The sequence below is a fragment of the Ursus arctos genome, unplaced genomic scaffold (genome assembly GCF_023065955.2).
Source record: "Ursus arctos isolate Adak ecotype North America unplaced genomic scaffold, UrsArc2.0 scaffold_6, whole genome shotgun sequence".
Lineage (NCBI taxonomy): Eukaryota > Metazoa > Chordata > Mammalia > Carnivora > Ursidae > Ursus > Ursus arctos.
Window position 1 is genome coordinate 33,187,153 of NW_026623078.1, and position 22,583 is coordinate 33,209,735.

Here is a 22,583-nt window from a genome sequence, read left to right on the forward strand (position 1 = left end):
ATGATAGTGTAAATATATATTAAAATAAAATGGTTCAGTATATAGGCGGATAGAGATGCAATGATGAAAATATGAATTTCAACCAAAGTTCTAACTTAAGAACTAAATATATGTGCAATAACATTAAACAGAAGGGATTATTTTGAATAAGCCATTTCATACAGTGGGGGCAATGTAATAAAAAGCCAAGTATCACATTATCGTAGATATAATACATGGTTTTTTGAGCATGAAATGTATAGAAAAATAAAGACTTACTTGGCTTTTTAGAAAGCAAATGCATTTACTTTTAAAACATTAATATGTTAGAGAACTGGGGCTTTAAAATCTAAAAAAGAAGTCAAGATTTTAGACATTTAGATCCTGTTTTATTTGGAGTCTATAGAGGAGTTTTATTGCTTTTCATGCTTCTTTGTAAGGGAGAGAAGGGGACAAGAAACAAAAAAATACATCCGCTAGAAAAAAAAATTTGAAGTCAGCATAATAAAAAGCCACCCAAATATTGGCCATCTCTTTTTTTTTTCTATTTTTAAAAATGTATTATTTGGTCTGAACCTGGGTGATATTAACACATCCCAAGATAAAAACTTAAGACAATTTTTCTTTGGCCAAATGAATATTGTTCCACTAAAACTGTGCCCTTTCTCATTCCATTTTATTTCTTGGGGTGTTTGGGAGATGGAGGACTTCTTCATTATCTGCTGTACCTCATGGCAGTGACAACAATGAGAAAATTCAGTTTATACACATGAGAACTCATTTATTCCTTCGTTAAAATAACATTTAGTGCTGGGCACCGTGAGAGTAATCGGGATCCTAATCTTACTACTGGTGGGAACTGAGTGCCATAGAAGCAACCAGGAGGTGTGTGAATGTAACTTTGGGAGATAACAGGGAAGATTTCTTCATGAAGATCATGTAATGGATAGATAGTTGCTAAACTTCCAGTGAAGAGACTTGTGAAAATAACATTTATAAAAAGCAAAACCTTCTCCTTCTCCAAGTACTCATATTTTCATCTATCAGTTTCCTCCTTTCCCACAGGGAAGTGGGTCTATTCTCTCCTAAACCCACCTATTCTCTTGTAGCTTTTGCTCCTCCAAAACCCGCACCATTAGTTATCACTTCCTGAATAGTTTTCTCATTTCCACTTTTTATCTTCTCGATTACAACTATTTTCAATAATTTCCATGCATTAAAAAAAAAAAAAAGCCTGTCTTCTAACCTCCTATTTACTTTAACTACTACCTCTTTCTTATTCATGGAAAAACTTCGTAAAGATGTAACCTCCTCCCATGGGTTGTGGAGGCCTCTACTGAGAGATAAGGTCAGTAGAGATCGCAATGCTAAATGTAACAGCTCGTTCTCTGTTCAGACCTGCTTGAATACTTAATATGTGTACAACATTTGACTCTGAGAACTGCCCCTCACTGAAAAAGAACTTTTCCTTTAGCTTCATCTGTAGTATTGTCTTTTAATAATTTATTTAAATTTATCATATAGCCTCTTCCTCCTATATTCATTTCTGAAAATTTGTGTGAACTTATGTTTCTTTTACATTCTTCACATTTCTTCATTGTACTCACCACCTTAAAGTGGTTAAGTCTTAGTACCAGACACTTCATGCTTGGATTCTGAGTGTGTCATTTACTGCTGTATAACTTCGAGCAAACTGTTTTCTGAGCCTTTCAGACTCAAATGTTAAATAAATATAATAATTGTGTTGACTTCATAGTGTTTTAATGAGGATCAAATAAGATAATACCTACAAAATTATTGACATAGTGCCAAGTACTTTAATTAATAAATGGGAGATATTATTATAATTACTTTAGTTCATAATAATATATACTAGCTTAACATACTGGTGACTTTTGAATCCAAGCCCTCTACCACACTATCCAATATACTTTTCCAATATGGCAGCCATTATCCACGTGAGACTTTTGAAGTATTTGACATGTGGCTACTGTGAAGGGGAAGCTGAATTTTAAATTTTACTTAATACTGACTAATATAAATTTAAATAACTACATCTGACCAGAGACTACTATATTGGACAGTTCCACTCTAGACCTTTATTTTTAAATTCTTTCAAGACATTAAGTTTGTAAAGTTAAAAGATGTCTAAGCATCCACTTCCTCTCCTATATATTTCGGAACATGCTACTTTTCTGAATTTCCTATTTCAGTTAATGGCATCACCATTCACCAAAGCAACAATGTTCAAATGCTGTGTGATATATTAGGATTCATTCTGAAATGAAAAGAGCATGACCTTTGAATCAAACACACCTGGCTTCGAATAGGGCATCTCCATTTCCTTGCTATTTGACCCTGGGCAAATTAAATAACCTGCAAGAGTCTCATTTTTTTATTTGTAAAATAGAAATAAATATGTGTATCACACAAGGCTATTATCAGGATTAAATGGCATAACATATGTAAAACACCTGGCATAGTGTCTGGGCATATAAAGAGTGTATATTTCATAAATATACATTACCTCTTTTCTTGCCTCCCATTTCAAATGGATTAACAGAACCTATTGATCTCCTGCTGAAATATTTTATGAGTCTTTCCTCTTTTTCCGTTCCCATTGAATATGTTCTTATTAATCTCCTTCTTATCAATTTTTTCTAGTAGAAAGCCTCTTAATCAATATACCTCTTCCCAGTTCTCTTTTACTAAACTTTCTTATCCAATCCATCCTCTGAATTTCTACAAAACAGTTTTCCAAAACATAGGTCTGATCCTGTCGCTATTTATTGCTTTATAATTTTATTTAACAAGTATGTAATTCCATATTGGTTGTAACTTTTATAAAGTAAGTGATATCACAAGTGTGTCATAGTACACATATTCTGCCACTTTCAAACTTTCATTTTGGGGGTCCACAATGTATGGTTCTAATGACACATAACTCTCATTTATGTACTTTTGTATTTATAACCCATTTAAAAAATAAGCAACAATTTATTTTTTCTGTTGATAAACATTTAAGGTTGCTTTGAACATCTAGTATATATATTTTTTCTTATGAATACATGCAAAAATGTTTCTAGGATATTTATCTATTACATGAAATAAGGTGAATGAATACTAAGAGTGCAGCCCATTGAATTTTACAAATGTATACACTTTTGTAACCACCACCCAAATCAAAGAATAGAATAGTTCCAATATCCCAGAAATCCACTATTGCCTCCCATCCCCCAGGAACACAATTCTGAGTTCTATTACTCTGTCTTCATGTTCTGGAACTTCATATGTATCAATGCACTCTTTTCACGTCTTGCTTCTTTTCCTAACCATTATGTCTCTAAGATTCATTGATTTTTTGCATGTAGTTGTAGTTACCACCCCACTGCTGTCATTGTTCTTGAGTATCCATTATATGAATACACCACAATTTATTTAGTCATCGTACACCTGATGTGCATTTGAATTATTTCCAGTTTCTTTCCATTAAGAGTAAGACTTCCATAGAAGATACAATGCACTCACTTCTGTTCCAGTTATTCCTAAGAATGAAATTGCTAGATCATAGGGTAAATACATTTTTAGCTATAATAGGTAGTCTCCATACCATTTTTCAAAGTGGATTACCAACATATACTTTTACCAGAAATTTCTGATAGTTTCAGTTGCTCTATATCCTCAATAGTTTCAAGTTTGCTTGCCATTATCCTAGGGTTGCAGTGATATCACGGTTGTGTTTCTATCAACTAATGTTTTAAAGAGACTTTTCATGTGATTATCAGAATTTAGATATGTTCTTTTGGAAAGTGGTTTTTCAAGGATTTTACCCATCATTTTATTATTTTTTTTCTTTTTGATTTGTAAGACATTTTTGCATAGTCTGGACTGGATCATTTGTTGAATATATGTATTTCAAATATCTTTACTAACTCTGTGGTTCAATGTTCCCCTCTTAATGTATATTTCATGAAAACACATTCTAAATTTTCATAAAGTACATTTAAAAATATTTATTTCAGTGTTAGTGATGTTTTAATATACTGTTTAATACTAATTTTAAGTTCATTAAAAATTCTATGTTTTCTTCTTTAAGTTTTATTGATTTAGACATTATATTTATTTCTATGATCCATCTGGAATTAATTTTTGTGTATGGTTTCTGTAGGGAGGGTCAGAGTCTATTTTTTTTCCATATGGATATTCAATTGACCCATCAACATTTATTGAAAAGACAACCATTTTCCCTGCTGAATTGTGAAGGTGGCTTTCTCATAAGTCAGATTTCTACATATATGTGTATATGTATTATCTCCATATATGTATGTATGTATATATTCTATATATTTATATATATTTATATATATATTATCTATATATTTATATATATTCTATATATTTATGACATATATACACATTACAAATATACCTCCCTAATATATATAATATATAATATGTATAATATATATATATATATATATATATTCCACCCACTAGAAAGATATAGAGACAGTAGGCAATCAAGTAGCAATGACCATACTCACACAGTACCTTGAATGTTCTTTTAAAATATCATTGTTAATATGTAAAAAACAGAGTTCCTTGGGGAAATGGCTAAGTCTAGGTCCAGCCAGAAAATGTCAAAATAGTAGTCTAATACTTTCTTATGCCAAAGAGCAAGGGAGAAATTACTACCAGAATCATATATATTTGTATATAAAATTGTATTTAAATGTGTGTGTGAGAGAGAGAGAGAGAGAGAAAGAGAGAGAGAGAGACATCATTAATTCACAGAAATATTTCTAATTCAGGACTAAAAATTTATGTAACATCTTCTATATTATATCACTACTTCTTTCTTTTCACCCTGTGATCTTGGTTTTATGGGCAAAGAGAATAGAATTAAGATATCCTGTTACTAGTTACTTGTTTTCCGCAGCAACGGTCTAAGACCAACAATATTGTGCTAACACCAATAAGGTTACTGCATATGTATTATTTTCAGATGCTCTCCAATTCTCCTCCTACGTTTTATTGGTGCACTGTATCTAAGTTGTCAGAGAATATAACTATTATATACAATAGTTTCATCTTTAGTCTTGATTCTTTCTTAATTATACAAGTAATTATATATTTGCTGTTCACAATTAGTGTTCGGTTTCATCTTTCTTTAGTAATTTTGAATGTCTGACATTTACTCTTTAGTAGATGAATCATCAGGAAAGGCATACAGCAGGAATAATCCTTACATTTGTTTTTATTGATAAGGTTATTCTATTCATATTTGAGTCTATTTAACTAGAAATAAAATCTTTGGTTCACATTTTAATTCTTCATATGTCTTTAATGTTATTCCATTTTCTTCTGACAAAAGATGTTGACAAATGACTGATGTTAATCTATTTTTTTTGCTTATAAAACATTTGCTTTTTTTTAAAATGTCAAAAGTATATTTCCTTTTTCTCTAAAGTGTAGTAATTTTACTAGATTTTGGCATTGGTCTTTCTGGAACAATTTTTCTTAGTTATATGTTTTTTAGTATGTGTTCTTTTTTTATTTTAGAAAACTTTTAATAAAATATAATTGTATTATTCTATTCTCTTGCTTTGATTTTTCAGTTTAGGTAATTTTGTTATCTGTTATTAGATCCTCTTCATCCATCATCCGTATTTGCTAATTTTCCTCAAATAGTTCATGTTTTTCTTCATTTCTTATAATTTTGTTTAGAGAGGGAGAGAGAGGTAGCATGAGCAGGGTGGGAGGGGCAGACGGTGAGGGAGAGAGAATCCTAAGTGGGTTTCACACTCAGTGTGGAGTCTGATGCAGGGCTTGATTTCACGACCCTGAGATCGTGACCTGAGCCTAAATCAAGACCCAAATGCTCAACTGACTGAGCCACCCTGGCACCCCTTCATTTCTTATAAATATAAATTTTTTTCATTTTATTTTCAGTTGATAATAAAGTGTTATCAGCTGTGTTTATTTGTTCTTTTTTTTCCTACTTTAATCTTCATTGTTGATACTTTTTCCCTTGAATTTATAATCATTTTCTAAGTTCTATCATTTCATTTCTCAGTTTCTCTGATTCCGATTTATGTTATTATTTCATTCTTTTTTTTTTTTTTTTAAGAATGGGAGAAGGTGGGTAGGGAGAGAGAAAGAATCTCAAGCCGGCTCCACACCCAGTGCGTGGCCCAATGCGGGGCCAAGTCTCACAATCCCGAGATCATGACCTGAGCCAAAATCAAGAGCCAGACACTTAATCGACTGAATCATCCGGGCACCTCTGTTATTATTTCATTCTTATAACACTCCCTTATGCCAGTTAGCTTTTTGGGGAAAAAAAACATTTTATAGTTTTTTAATCTGTTTTTGAGGCATGTTCTTCTGGTGTGCTTTTGTTATCTACAGATGTCATTTTAGTCCTTGTTGTCTTTTATCTTATAATTACTTGAATATCTTATTATAACATATGGGATTTGAACTTGATGGATTTATTTGGCTCCCTTTTATGAAAAATAAGTTTTCTTAACATTTTAAAAATTGACAGCATCCACTATAGCATTATAAATTTTACAGATTCCTCTTGCTTTTTTTGTGTAACGTTTAAAAATTGAAAACTTCGTCTTTGAAATCTTTGCTCACTGAACTCCTCATACTCAGTTTTTCTCTCTCCTTTTTTCTCTATTGGCTTAACTTCTTCAAATATTTCTTTTTTTTAAGAAACCAGTTTTATTAAAGTATAAATTACATAGAATAAAGAACATAGGTTTTAATTGTGCAGTTTGAGAAGTTTTAACCTATGTATACTCTTGTGAAACCATCATGTCCTCCAAGACTTCCCTTGTAATTCCTACTTGCTGGTCTTTCCCATGCCTTCCCCTGTGCTCAGGCAACCACTGATTGCTTTGTGATACTATAAATTAATATGAATTCCCTGGAAATTTATACAAATAAAATCATATAATATGTACTTTTTCAAATGGCTTCTTTTATTTAGTATAATTTTGGGCTATTAAAAATAAAGGTACTCTGAACATTTGTGCACAAGTCTTTGTATGGATGATACTTTCATTTATCTTGGGTGAATATTTAGTCACAGAAATGCTGGGTCATATGACAGATGTATGTTTAACTTAAAGATAAAACTCACTAAAGTCTTTCACAAAGTGGTTGCACCATTTTTACATTCACATCATCAGTGTATGAGTGTTCCATTTTTTTCACATCTGTATAACACTGACATAGGCTATCTTCTCAATTTTACATGTGTAGTGATATATAATTGTGGTCTTCATTTGCTAATCCTATTGACTGGTGGTGTTGATAATTTTTGTATGTCTTTGCTAGTCATCTGTATCTTTTCAATGGCTAAGTGTCTATCGAAATATAATGTCTAGTTTTTATTGGTTTTGCTTATTTATTACTAAGTATTAAGAGTTTATATGTTCTAGATACCAGTCCTTTATATGATATATAATGTATAAATATTTTCTCCCCTGGTCTGTGTCTTATCTTTTCATTCTCTTAACAGTATCTTTTGAAAAGGAGAAATCCATAACTTTGATGGAGTCTAGTGTCTTTTTTAAAAATGTTATGCATTATGCTCATGGTATTTTATCTAAGAAACCTTTGCCAAAACCAAGATCATAAAAATGTTGCGCCTATGTTTTCATCTAGAAGTTTCACAATTTTAGGTTTTAGTTTAGTATCTATTTTACATGTTAATCAATTTTTAGTGTGAAAGTTTGTTTCTGCTTTTGTTTTCTAATTGACAACCACCTGTTCTAGCACCATGTTATGGAAAAGAAGATCCTTTCTTCACTGAATGCCTTTGCAATCCTATCAAAAAATCAATTGTGTGTGTGTGTGTGTGTGTGTGTGTGTTTCCATTGGTCTATTGGTTTGTCTTTATGCCAGTATCACAAAGTCTTGATTTCTGAAGTTTTGACATCAGATATAGGTAGGATTTTAACTTCATTCACCTTTTAAAAAGTTTGTTTTATCTATCTTACTTCTTTTCAATCCTCTATGAATTTTAGAAATACCTTGTCAATAACAACAAGGAAAGATTTCAGTAGTTTTCATTGCATTGTGTTAAACCTTTTTCAGATTTATCTCTAAGTATCTAAGTATTTAATATTTTTATGGTATTGTAAATAATATTTTTAAAAATGTCATTTTTGATTGTTACAAATATATACAAGTATGCTTATATGTTCTAGAAGGTATTTGTTTTTTGTGGATTCCATGGTATGCTCTACACAGATGATCATGTTTTCTTTGAATAATGACAATTTTGCTTCTTCCCTTTGAAAAGTAAATACATTTTTTTCTCTGCTTACTGTACTCGCAAGGACTTCTAGTGCAATGTTTAGTAGGAATGGTGATAGACAATTACCATATGGTTTCAGTCATATGTGGAACATAAGGAACAGTGGAGAGGACAAGAGGGGAAGGGAGGAAAACTGAAGGGGAAGAAATCAGAGAGGGAGACCAACCATATGAGACTCGACTCTGGGAAACAAACTGAGGGTTGTGGAAGAGGAGGTGGGGGGGATGGGGTAATTGGGTGATGGGCATTAAGGAGGGCACGTGATGTGGTGAGCACTTGGTGTTATAAGCAAGTAATTAATCATTGAACATTGTATCAAAAAGTAATGCTGTACTATACATTGGCTAACTGAATTTAAATTTTTAAAAAAGGAAAAAAAAGAAATGGTGATAATGAAATCCTGGCTTTGTTCTTGACCTTATGGGGAAAACGTTCAGTTTTTTACAATTAAATATTGAAGTTAGCTGTACATTTTTAAGGTAACCTTAATCAGTTTGAGGAAGTTTATTTCCATTCCTATTTTGTGACATTTCTAAAAGGAATAGATGTTAGCTTTTGTCAAATGGCTTTCCTGCACCTATTGTGCTTTTTTGTAGAAGTGGTGTTATTTCATCCTTGATTTTTAAGTGTGTTTCATTACAGAAATGACCTGGATCTACAGTTGTTTTTGTTGGTTTGACAAAGGTGTTAAAAGTGATTTAATTTAATAATTAAAATGCTATATAGGTTATCTGTTTCTTCTTGAATGAACTTTGGGAGTTGTATCTTTCAATGAATTTCCCCCTTCATTTAAGTTTTCAAATTTATCGACATATAAAAATTTTTATATTTCTTTATTTTCCTTTTAATATCTGAAGAATCTATAAATGTCACTTTTGTCATTTATGAAATTGGTAATTTCTGTCTTCTCACTTTTTGTTCTTATTGGTCTACCAAGGGGATTATCAGTTTTATTGATCAAAAAGAACTATATTTTGGTTTTACTGATTGTTTTTTTTTCTATTTCATTGATATCTTTTCTGATAACTCATAGTTACAATTGCTCCTCTTTTTCTAATTCCTTAATATAGAAGCTGAGGTAAATGATTTAATACGGGTATTTAATGCATTTATCCAGAATAGTGATTTAATATAGGAATTTCATGGATTTTTCATCTCAGACATTCCAGTTATCATTTCTGGGTAGATTTAATTTTTTAAACTTTCTAATACCGTTACTTGTCTCTAGTTAACTTTTAATCATATGGGATATAATAACTTTTACTGTTCTTGTCTGCGAAAGCTGGTATATGTCAGTTCCCATCCCTTATGCTGGCTGAATGTTTGCTTGGTGCCTTCTCTGTATTCCTATTCCCTGCTCTGACAGCCCCAGCCATAAACTCTCATCGGCCACTGCTTACCTTGACCATAAGCTCCTTTATTGTCCAATATAGTGCTTTGCTGCCATGACTCCTTCAAAAAATTACATTGAGTCCTTCCCCAAAGGAGCAAATTTAGTCCTGAATTCTGTCACCTCCACCCTTTCCCTGATTTGAAGGTAAGGCTGGAATTTTACAGCTCATTCAGCACAGACTAGAGACTGTAACTCAGAAGAAGCAAGTGACCTATCATGTAAGGTCACTCAGACAGTGGCAGCCCAGAATCAGAGTCCACATCTCTTGGTTCGACTTGAATAGAGTAATAATAAATCATAAAATGTACTATACACACCAGAAAAGAAGGGTAGTCTTATTTATGCATAAGGCTAGTCTTATTTATTTATGCAAATCAACTGCATTATATATAAGGACCTTCTAAAAGAAGAGACCCAAGTAAACATATAAATGTATACCATATTTCTACAATTCAGAGATGACCATTTTTTTGGATTTTAACATTTTTGAAGCTTATTATTGTAAATACATGTACAATTACAGCACTTTTTTGCATATTTGTTTTGCCTGGAAAAAAAGTTTTAATTAACAGTGTGTCTTAGAATCTAGGAAATTGGTGCTTATTGATTTGTCTCTGGATATTTCTCTCAGTGTAGACATCATAGACTTCAGACTCAGTACGCTTCTTATGCTCTTAGTATATGATTGAACTATTTCATAATGGCAGGCTTTGGTATAGCAAAACACAAATTAATTATGGAAAATAACAATCATTCTTCTTTTTCTCACACTAAATATCTTTGTTTTTGAAATGCCTTATTTACAGTAGCACCACATAATATTAATTGTGTTAATAGCTTTTCTACTGTAACTAATTGTAATCATTGAATTTTGAGTAAAAAATGATATATTTCATTGCAACCTTTCAAACAATTTTGTATTTATTTTTATTTTGGGGGACAAAGTACTGATGATCTTTTTATCTCTTTAGACCATTGCAAGAAATGTAAAACAGGTTTAAGATTGTATAAATTATTCTTAATATTTTTATTCAATTCTCCATTAAAGAAAAAAATCAAAAATATTTTTCTTCAGCTTTCATTTTTTTTTAAAGACTTTATTTATTTGAGAGAGAGAGAGCATGAGCAGGGGGAGGGGCAGAGAGAGAAGCAGACTCCCCAACTGAGTAGGGAACCCAACTCTGGGCTAGATCTCAAGACCCTGAGATCAGGACCTGAGCTGAAGGCAGATGCTTAACCAACTGAGCCACCTAGGTGCCCCTTTCTTGAGCCTTTAAGACAGAGACTTGAACTCGTATGATCAGTGGATCAGAAACATATCATGTCCTGGGGAATTTAACTTATTTCACCTCAGTCTCCATACAGAACTCCTTATCTCAGAGCTTTGACACTTTTACAGAAAGAATTTTTGCACAGACTATGAAAATTATACTTAGGCTTAATTTTGCAACTACATGACCCCATCCTGTGGTGGCAGACACTAAATTATGTGTTCTTAACTTTGGTTTCATGTGATTTTGTTTGCTTTGTTTTCAGTATTTGGTATGAAATTGGCAATAGAGAATGAGTTATTATGCACTTATGGTTTCCCTTCTATGGGCTAGTTTTCTGCTGATGTTAAAAGAAATTTAGTCTGATAAATTGGCAGTGAAAACCATAGTTGTAGCTAAAGTGTTGAGATGATAATTTATACTTCTTTATAAGTAAAAATGAAAACTTTACATGCTGAAAAGTTGGCATACATCAAACATAGCAAATCTGTAGTTTCTCCATGAAGAATGCTGGAGATTCAGCAGACATGAACACTACAGCTTCAACATCTATTTCAAAGACTGAAGAACAATCATCCTGAAAGACACAATAGTAAAATGCACCATATGCCTTACATATTGTGACTTTAAATTCAAGATGAGCAGGATTTGGGTTGTTTTAGTATTAAAGGTGTAATGTTTCCATATCATTACTTTTTTTTAAAAATCCAGTTCACTAAAGTCTTAACACAGTACACATAAGCAGCATTGTTGCATGTGCTGCTTTAATGTTACATAATTAGTGATCTTCTGCATAAATTTATTCTCCTAATGACTCTTTAAGCACTTAATTTAATATCTTAAGCAATGATTACTCTTTTAAATGCTCCCATTTTAGCCTTTTGCTAGATCATGGGGACGAAGTTTGACTTTTGTTGCATAGGAAATTTTATTTAGGTAACTTTTAAACTAAGAATATTAGCTGCAACTCCAAACACAAATGATGGGAAAAAAAACCCACTGTATGTATGACACTATTCTCATTTTTACATAATACTAGCAATGATGATAGCATAGCATAGTCAAAATGTTCTTGGTACTGTTCAGGGCTCTTTAAATAATGAACAATGGGGAGATTATGCTGTCTTAGTGTTCATAATATATCCAGTGCCTAATAAAGGTCAGCATATTTTAGATGAGCCCTGTCAAAACCAATTTGTTTGCCTCGCCCATCAGTATAGATTTTGTGATCATGCCTCCAATATGTTTAGTTATTTGTTTAAAACCTATTGAATACTATTGAACTATTACATACACTATGAAACTCATACAAACAGAGGAATGGAACAAGTGAGATAAAATTAAACACCCATAGAGCTAGGTTTCTCTTACTTTGCTTTGTAGACCAATATACTAGATGACCGAAGCCTGCCAGTTCTACCTGCAGCAGTGTTATCCAAACCGGCACTTAGCCCATGAAAGACTTTTTAAAAAACTATAAATAAGTGCAATTTCCTTTGCTCTTCAAGAGATACTCATTCTAGTCTAGTCAAGTCTACTCTAGCCTATTCTTATTTTATTTCTATGTTTCTGGACATCTTATGACTGCTCCAATTTTCTTGAAACTCACAATATACGACTTTCATGCAACTAAACAGACTTCTCTAACTATTGGTACCTTTATCACACCAAAAGAATCCTATACTTAAGTAATTACATAATTTATGTCCAAGCCAAGGCACTGGTAATAATTATTGAGTTCACCATGATAAGACACATAATGCTGTCCAAGGAAAATAATGCCGCTTTTTCCCCAACCAGTAGTGGTTATCATGAGGTATAAGTAAAGTAACCATTTTCCCAGTACATCTCACCTGAAGCCATTTGTGTTTGTGAATGTTATTTGTGTGTAATTATTTAAAGTTCTTACAGATTTGGCTAGCATTGTCTTTTAGTTCTACGTTTCTCATTAAAAATATTTTGACTTTGAGGGGCACCTGAGTGGCTCAATCAGTTAAGCATTTGAGTCTTTGTTTTGGCTCAGGTCATGATCTCAGGGCCATGAGATCAAGCTCCCAGTTGGGCTCCATGCTTAGCCAGTCTGTTTGAGAGTCTCTCTCTCACTCTCCATCTGCCCCTCCCCCTACTTTCAGACCCCTCCCCTCTCTAATAAATAAATAAAATCTTTAAAAAAATATTTTGGCTTTGGAGCACCTGGGTGGTGCAACCAGTTAAGCCTCCGACTCTTGGATTCAGCTCAGGTCATGATCTCAGCATCTGATCTCAGGGTCGTGAGATTGAGCCCCACATTAGGCTCAGTGCTGAGCGCAGAGTCTGCTTGAGTTTCTCTCTCTCTCACCCTCTCCTCCACCTCACTCTGCGCGCTCTCTCTCTGTGTCTAAAATGGATGAATAAATCTTGAAAAAAAATATATATATATATATATAGAATTTGACATTTTGTAAATATTTTTTCTTCTGAACTTTTAAAATCTTTCATATAATGAAGATTTTTTGAAAAAAATTAAATACAATAGTTTTTTTTTTTTTTCCTGTTCTTTGATGGTGGCAAGACTAAAGTGTATCTGGGGAAGAAAATGCCAGACAAAAAATATGTGTGCAGAGAAGTGTGTAACATAAAGGAAAAAAGAACAGTTCCCAAATGTCCTTTGTTGTATACACTGCAGTAAAATTGCTATAGGGACCAGTTTAGTGAAGACTTGTATGGGAAACAATTCGCATTTTGAGAAAGTAGAAACATGTTTTCTCTACATCACTTTAATGCCACTGCTTTAAAAAGAAAAGGACTACTTTGCTTTTTCACTTTATTTATGTTTGAGTTATAACAGCACTACATATAATTTTATTAGGCCAAGTTAATGGTATCTGACACTTTTTAGTGCATAATCCTCAGAGTCTGTAATGTTAACTGCATAACTGCTTGGAGTGAGAGGTGCATCAGGTCAGAACACAAGGGTTGGCTGGATTGAACTGGCTAAACTGAAATTAATGGGTTTTGTTCTATCTGATTTTCAAATACATATTAATTTAATTAATTTTAGTTTAAATTGAGTTCATTTCACAGAAAAATTCTTAAGAGCACAGTTAATTAGCTAAGATCAAATTTGCCAGCTGATTCTAATTTGATAAGGGATTTCTTCTGGGCTCTTAATTGCTATATTTGCCTTTTTTTAAAAATCACAAATTCAAAGTCCAGGAAAAAGTTGCTAGCCAATTGCATTAATGCATTACAAAGAAAGCATATATTAGAACAGAAACATTATTGGAACTGTGTGTATTATTTTGAAAAAAATGAAAATTAATCTGTGATAGCAGAACTGTAATTGTATTTTTCAAATATCTCTGGAAGTTCATTAGGGAAAAAAGCATTTGCTTATTGAAAAAAAAAAGAATGCATTCTACTGAATAAAAGTGTTATAAAACAGTAAGCATAGTGCTCTCTGAGAGTGCTAAACTTAATACTTTTTTTGTTTCAATACTTTTTAAATTTTAAAAAATGCAACTACTATCAGAAATATTTTGCCTATGTAAATGTCCTTTTTGAAAGATAAATGGTGAAGAGTCATTTTGAGCGGTCTATTTTTTTTTAAGATTTTATTTATTTATTTGACAGAGACAGCCAGTGAGAGAGGGAACACAGCAGGGGGAGTGGGAGAGGAAGAAGCAGGCTCCTAGCAGAGGAGCCCGATGTGGGGCTCGATCCCAGAACACTGGGATCACACCCTGAGCCAAAGGCAGACGCTTAACGACTGTGCCACCCAGGTGCCCCTGAGCAGTCTATTTTTATCCATAGGAAAGATGGTACTTTATAAAACAGAGCAGTTCATCAGCTGTTCTAATGTATTGCCTTAATTATCAGTTTAAGACTAGAAAACTTCTGTAATTATTTCCATAGAAAACAATATGTACCTTTACATTTACATTGTGTCAGAAATACTGTTCATATTTCTATGGGAAAATTACGGAAGAAGGAAAACGTCTTTATTTGGATTAGGTAAATTTGAGGTGAACTATGATAAGGTTATTTATTATAAGCAGTATCTCAAGAAGATGAATCTTAAAATGAGATATTGACTAGTTATATTTTCATAATGATGCTATAGTAATGGAAACTGATGCCTAAGGCACTAAGTTATTTACAATTTGAAAATTTGAAATTATTGTTCAAATGTATTGAGATTTCATGAGTTGTTAGGTTCAGAGTTAAATGATTTTGTGTCTAAATAATATTATTTTATTTGTAGATACTTTCAAAACCCTTAAGATAGATATTATAGTGGCTACTTAGCAGTGTTCTGAATGTTCAGTGAATTTTTCACTGATATGTAATTTGTAATAATGATTAAATGATTAATCAAATGGCCCTTTAGCTACTCAGATTATGATTTGAAAGGTTGTATATAATAATAGGTAAGTCTTAAATTTTGGTCAGGCAGTCCTGAGATTAAGCCCCAATTAATTAATATCTGTGTGAACTAAGACATGTCCTTTAAACTCTCTGAACTTTGTTTCTTTTTTTTTTTTAAGATTTATTTTTTTTATTTTAGAGAGAGAGCGAGCACGGGAGACCAGGGCAGAGGAAGAGGGAGAGAGAGAATCCTGAAGCAGAGTCCTTGCTGATCAGGGAGCCCAGGCAGGGCTTGATCTCATGACCCTGAGAGTCAAAAATCAAAAGTTGGGCACTTAAGCAACTGAGCCACCCAGGTGCCCCTGAACTTTGTTTCTTTATCAGCAAAATGGAGGTAATGATAATATTCAACTCACACGGTTGCTGTAAGAATTTAAAGAAGAAAAAAAGTGCAGTTCTTAACCTAGTGTGTAATATGAACAATTATCATCATTATTATTTTTCAGATGCTGAATTCCTAATACTGAAAATCATGTCCTAAATTCTTCCTTCCTTCCTCCCTTCCTTCCTCCCTTCCTTCCTTCCTTCCTTCCTTCCTTCCTTCCTTCCTTCCTCCCTCCCTCCCTCCCTCCCTCCCTCCCTTCCTTCCTTCCTTCCTTCCTTCCTTCCTTCCTTCCTTCCTTCCTTCCTCATTCCCTCCCTTTATTTCTGACAGGATTTCACATTTGTTATAATGCAGTGACTCCATATGCCTGTCTCTAAGCAGGCAGCTGTTTTAAACAACTAGACTTTTTAGTCCATGTTTTGAGACACCATGCAGAGACACATTTAGACTTGATGGCTAGGGCAACACCTCTCTCAGAGAGCCGAGATTTCAATCTGGACAGAGTGACTGGATAGAAATTGAGGCTGTCTCACTTAGGGAGGGTCTGATTGTATTCTCTAAATGGGAGAAAGGTTGAAATGGGTATTTATTTGGTGGTCAAAAGAAAGAAATGTGGCAGAGGGTAGCTAGTTGTTCACTATATCCATTGTTTCTTCCCAGTAGACTCCTTTGAAGTTAGGAGTGGCCCTGGACAGATTTCTGGCCAACTGGATGTGGGCTGAAATTATTCAAGTCACGTCCCAGTCTGACCCATAAAAACCTCCCCTGTGCTACTTTACTCTCTCTTTTCCCATACAGGGACTGAAAATAAATGATCCTAAATCCCCAGGGAGTGCTAGAGACACAATTTGGAGTGAGTGAGGTTCATGAGTCACCACTAAGAAGAAAGTGGTGCCTCAAAAGACTGCCTATTTAGGGACATATGCATTGAGTTTTTATAAGAGGTAAATAGACTTTAACGTGTGAAGCACTGAAACTTTGAAGTTGTGTGTTGTAGCAGTCAGTCTGTTGTGAGTCATACACTTTCCAAATGAGGTAACATTTACTCTGTGTCCTAGAGAATGAAGCTAATTATAGAAAAGTCATTAAAAATGACTTTTGTGGCAGCAGACGATTTAATTTAAAATAGAGGAAATAGTAAGTGCAAAGGATAAGAGTAGAGACAGAGATGGTGAGAGAGAGGCGAAGAGAGAATAGCCTGTTCCAGTATCTGTAAAGGGTAGTGTCTGTACACCTCATGTTTACTCCCTGTTCTTTTTTTGTTCACTGGGCTCCAACCACATTAGCCTTATTTCTGTTTCCTAAAGACACAAAATCTCTTTTCTGATCCAGGCCCTTCACCAATGCTCTTTCTCCTGCTGGATATGTCTTCTCTGGAATCTTTGCTTGGCTAATTCCTATTTACCCTGCAAAGCTGAAATTAAATGACTTTTTTCAAGAAAAAGCATTTCCAGCAAATCTAGTTTAAATTATTAAATTATTATTCTTAATCTCTTTCATAGCACCTTTTAAAATTTTCCTTTAAAACAGTTATTATAATATATAATCATATAGCAATTTGGATACTAAATTTTCAAATATATCTTCCCATGTATTAAACAGAACAAAAGTTATTTGTCACTGAAAAGTACTTGGAACAAAAATAAATACACAATTATTAGCAAATTGAGAGGCTTATATAAGATGAAAATGAAAAGGAAGAATCTTTGTAAGTTATGTGCTTATACTTTATCTTGGTGACAGTTAAGAGCCACTCAGGGATTTAAGCCATTGACTTATATAATCAGGTTTGCTTAGTTTGGATAATGAATTGAGAATGAGATAGGGTGAGTTGGTGTTAGGTAAGTCTAGAGAAAGTTGTTTCTATGATCTATGAGACAGCTGACGATAGTATTAATTAAAGAAGTATGAATGAGGATCCAAAGAAAGGCATAGAACTAAAAGATGCTTTGAACATGAGCTGAATGGTGAAAACCGTCTAAGAAGACAGTATAATGGAAAAACACCATTTATTCTTGGCAACTTAGAAGCTTCGTGACTTGGGTCAAATGGCTTAACTTTACTTAAGCTTCAGTTTTCTCAGCCAAACAAATATGTGTTTCCTTTGGTGTTTTTTAACTTTAACATCAGCAATGAATGAATACATGAATGAGATGTTCTGCAATGTGGGAGCTTCTTTGGATAAAAGTCCAAAGAACTTAGATCCAAAGCTCCAAAGCCACCAAACTCCAAAACCCTTCCATGTTGCCTTTCTGGTGCTTCATATCGATCCCTGAGAAACTCTTGAGATCCAAGGAGCCAAAGTAAAAAATATCTGGTCTCCTGGAACTCTACATTTTGATATTGTATCTATAATATATCTATATATCCAAAATCGAACTCAAAATCATGTTTCAAATCTATTTCTCTACATACTGCCTCTTCTTTCTTCAGACTGTGTACTCTCTGAGTTATTCTTTTCATTCTTTTTTTTTTTTTTTGAGAGAAAGAGAGCATGCATGTGAATGGGGTGGGGGAGGGCAGAGAGAGAGGGAGAGAGAGAATCTTAAGCATGTTCCACGCTTAAAACAGAGCCCAACGTGAGGCTCAGTCTCACAACACTGAGATCATGACCTGAGCCAAAATCAAGACTCAGACACTTAACAGGCTGAGCCACCCAGTCACCCCCTTCTTTTCCATTCTTCATGCTCCTTTTCCTTTACCAACTATTTACTAATTACTGTCAAATCTGTATGTCCCTTTTGTATATATCCTATGAGGTCTAGTCATCAACATTAAGATGACCTACGAGCCCATCACACTTAGAAAATTAAACTCAGTATATAATCCTGATCTGCACATGTACTTCTCATCTTGAATTCTCTCATTAGAATGAATTCCATTAACTTTTATCCAGCTTCTCACATGAAAACTCAGGAAAGTGCTAAAGTCATTTCTCTGTCTCTGTCAGTGTCTCTCTCTCATTTGTATGTGAATGGTTAAGAACTCAACTTCAATCCCAGGAGAAACATCTAAATAGAAGGTATAGTTATTCAGGTCATCAATTAAATAACTACTGAAACCATGAGAAGTGATTGAGCCAACCAAGAAATGGATGTATGATAAGATACGGGACAGGGGATATCTCTTGTGAAGTTCATTTTAAAGACTGAAAAAGAACAAGAAGAAAAATAAGTGAATTAAATATACATACATACAAATAACTAAATATGGAAAAAATGGGACCAAAGGTGAGAGGAAACCAAAAGGAGTGTTAAACTACAAAGACCTGGAGAAGCAAGAGTAGTCAACATTGTGAAATACCGCAGACAATAAGATGAGAACTGAAATGTGAACACTGATTTAGTGACCAGGAAAGGGCGCATGTTCTTAGTGAGAGAAGCTGGCAGCATTCTGGGCACAGCATTCATGTCTCAGTGTGTTGAAAGGTGAACAGGAGGTGAGGCAGGATGGGTAGACACACCCCTCAGGAGTCGGGGCTGTTGAGGAGAGAATAGCAAGTCACAGCCTTTCTGACTTTCACTTTCCTCATCTGTTCAATTATTGTGTGCTAAAAAATGATTAAAGAAGACAAGTATGTGATATAAACAAACTTCATTTAACACTTTATGAAGTAGAAAGTCTCTCCTTTCAGGGAAGTGCAAAATGGGGCAGAAGGCAGGAAGCTTTTACAGGATAAATATTAAAAACAAGGAAAAGGAAAATAGAAAATATCTGGTTGGCTAGGGCCACGTACTCAATCTTGTTCGGGATGAGAAGACCCAGAGTTGGCTTGGTGTTTGAGGATTGGCTGACTAGATATACTGTGTTTCTGGTCAAGTGGAGCATTAACAGGGACACAAAATTATCTAAATTTCTGTTTGCTGATGTGGCACTGAGGCAGGAGAGACTCCCATTTTAGGTCTAGGACATTAGTCCAACATGGGATACATACTTTGTCTTCTTTACAGATATTGTGGGTAAGGATGGAATTGCGGGTGGCTCTAGAAACTGTTCAAATCTTTCCAAGATGAAATAAGTATCTCATCTATGTGTAGTTGCAAGAACCTCATGATTGCCAGCACATTATACAAAAATTATCTAGTTGTAGAGATTGTGACCTCCTAGGAGATGGGCTATATCTTAGTCTTTTTTGTATCTTCAGTCTCTAACACAGTACCTGTCACATAGAGTACAATCCATGGTGGTTTGTGTTCCCCAAACTAAAATTTGGTATATAATTTAAATTTTATGAAACTAAGTGTTAGTATCTTCTTTCCCAACCAAGATACAGGAGAAACAGATAAGTAAAAGTGAAAGACAGAAAAGTGGATGTCATTCAAAACATTTATCCAGTATGACCTTCCTTTTCTCTTCCTATCAATGAAAGAAAAGGCTGAGTAGTTACTAAACCCCAGACAGGCATGTGATACTTTTGGTTTTCTGTTGTTAGCATCTACTTTGGATAAAGATATCTGTAGGAAGACACCCTTTAGGCAGTTTCCCTCCTCAGTCTACAAACCTGCTTTCTACGTCTAATGATCAAAAACTGATGGTAGTGGTTCTTAGTAATATTCTAAAATCCCAGAATGATGCTCACTGATTATATTCAGAATGAGGTTAAGAACTCTGAATCAGTGTTCCATATAGCACCTCTACTACGGTAAAGTATAGAAAGTTATCATGTTTGAAACATAGCTTTCAGACATTATAGTATATCCTAGCTTATATTAATTACAAATTAAGCTTTGAGTATATGAAATCTTTAAATTCTCCTTCACCTAACTTAATGTTTGAGCCATAACTAATGTATATTCATAAAGAAGCTTGAAAAATCAGAGTGATCCCCCCCCCAAGAAAAGGGAAAGTCATTTTAAAGGATGACAATGAAATATGATTTAAAGAAACTTTATCAGGGGCGCCTGTGTGGCTCAATCGGTTAAGCATCCAACTCTTGGTTTCGGCTCAGGCTGTAATCTCAGGGTTGTGAGTTGGAGGCCCACATCGGGCTCTGCACCGAGTCTGGAACCTGCTTAGGATTCTCTCTCTTCTTCTCTGTCTGTCCCTTCCCACCTTCTAAATAAATAAATAAATAAATAAATAAATAAATAAATAAATAAAATCTTTTAAAAAATTAAGTTTATCAGAGCTTATGTGATTAACTTTTCACCAAAGCAATGGCACCTAGTTCATATTGTTCTTAAAAAAATGAGTCCAAGAATATTCTAAACATACATAATGGCAACTACTGGTGATTACTCTTCTTTGAAGAATTTCCCTCCTACTACTGGTGTCCCTTTCTATTCAGTTGCAGAGAATTGGAATTGTCCAAGTTGACACCATTCCACATAGCTCACATGCCTCAGAGGGGACGATGTTGAGGCATAGTGTGCACTTCCCAGATGCCTTGCAAGCTCAGGCTAAACTGGTCTCTGAGGGAGGAGCTTGGCCTGAAATCACTTTCTTGTTTATCCTCTTCCCCGACCCTTCTTTAGTCTGTTCCTCCCACCCTCGTACTGTCCTCTCATGGAAATACTTCTAAAAATTAATCACTTGATACAAATCCTTGCCTCAGGCCCATTTCTGGGGAATACAAGGTAGGGAGATATTATGCAAAAATCCTCTTGTACAATAATTAGTTTATTTTAAAGTTGTCCAATGAATAATCTCCAATGTGAGAGAAAATGCATATATTCAATGACTTCATTAAAATTACATCTATTGAGAAACTACTGGGGACCAGACACGGGAGTAGGAACTTTGGACATAGAAGAGAACAAGGCCTCTCCCTGCCCTTGTATTGCTGGCAGATACAAGCATTAAATGCATACTATACCTGACAAGAGATGTGATTATTTCTATGAAGGAAAAGTGCGGGTCCATGAAAGCATTTATACAGGGTAGGAGTAAACTAGAGTGGGCTTTCAGAGAAAGTATCCCCAAAGAAGTAACATTTAAACTGAATCCTGAAGATGGATAATAGGAAACAAGGTGAATAGGGTGGGGGAATGTCCCCCAAAGGAGAGATAGCCAACAAAAAAGGCTTGGAAGCAAGACAGAAGGCCAACATGACCTGGGTAGAGTGAGCAGTGGTGGTTGGCCTAGGATAAGTCTAGGGAGGTGAGCTGATGCCAAGTCATATTTCACCTCATAGTTATATTAAGGATTTCTGCTTTACCCTAAAAGTAACTGGAAGCCTTGAAGAGTTTGAGGAGGAAAAGAAACATGATATTTGGATTTCAAAAGATTGCTCTGGATGCCGTAGACTAATCTAGAGGACAACAAGAGCAGGAGGTCTCTTTTGGAGGTCTCAGTACAGTCTAAGTGCATAATGATGGTGGCTTTGGCTGATGTGCAGCAGAGGAAATAGAAGTGAATGGTTGGGGGGCGCCTGGGTGGCACAGCGGTTAAGCGTCTGCCTTCGGCTCAGGGCGTGATCCCGGCGTTATGGGATCGAGCCCCACATCAGGCTCTTCCGCTATGAGCCTGCTTCTTCCTCTCCCGCTCCCCCTGCTTGTGTTCCCTCTCTCGCTGGCTGTCTCTATATCGAATAAATAAATAAAATCTTTAAAAAAAAAAAAAGAAGTGAATGGTTGGATTCAAAAAACATTAAGAAAGGCGTGCTAAGTCAAGAGTTAGATGGAGCAAGAGAAGGGGGAGGTGTCAAAAATCACAGTTACATTTCTGTCATGAGCGCCTGGACATAAGTTCATGTTGTCAAAGAGATGATGAGCACAGGAAAGAAAGATTTGAAGGTCCTAATAGACATTCAGGGTATCAATGACATATTCCAATTATGTCCAGTATATAAAACAAATATATCAGTGAGAAACATCTCTCACCTCTGTAGATATATGAAATACAAACACGTAAGTAGGTGTTTTCTGCTTTTGA

At 34.5% G+C, this 22,583-nt stretch overlaps 1 long non-coding RNA gene across 3 annotated transcripts in view; it reads left to right on the forward strand.

Annotated features, from left to right (window-relative positions):
* Window positions 1–22,583, forward strand: part of LOC123000848 (uncharacterized) — a 273,953-nt gene that overhangs the window by 222,972 nt on the left and 28,398 nt on the right. Inside the window, exon 9 of one of the 3 annotated variants that reach the window (XR_008957722.1) lies at window positions 15,525–15,719. The exons of the other annotated variants lie outside the window; for them this stretch is intronic. This is a non-coding gene — a long non-coding RNA (uncharacterized LOC123000848). The remainder of the gene's footprint in view (window positions 1–15,524; window positions 15,720–22,583) is intronic. 3 annotated transcript variants of the gene reach the window in all.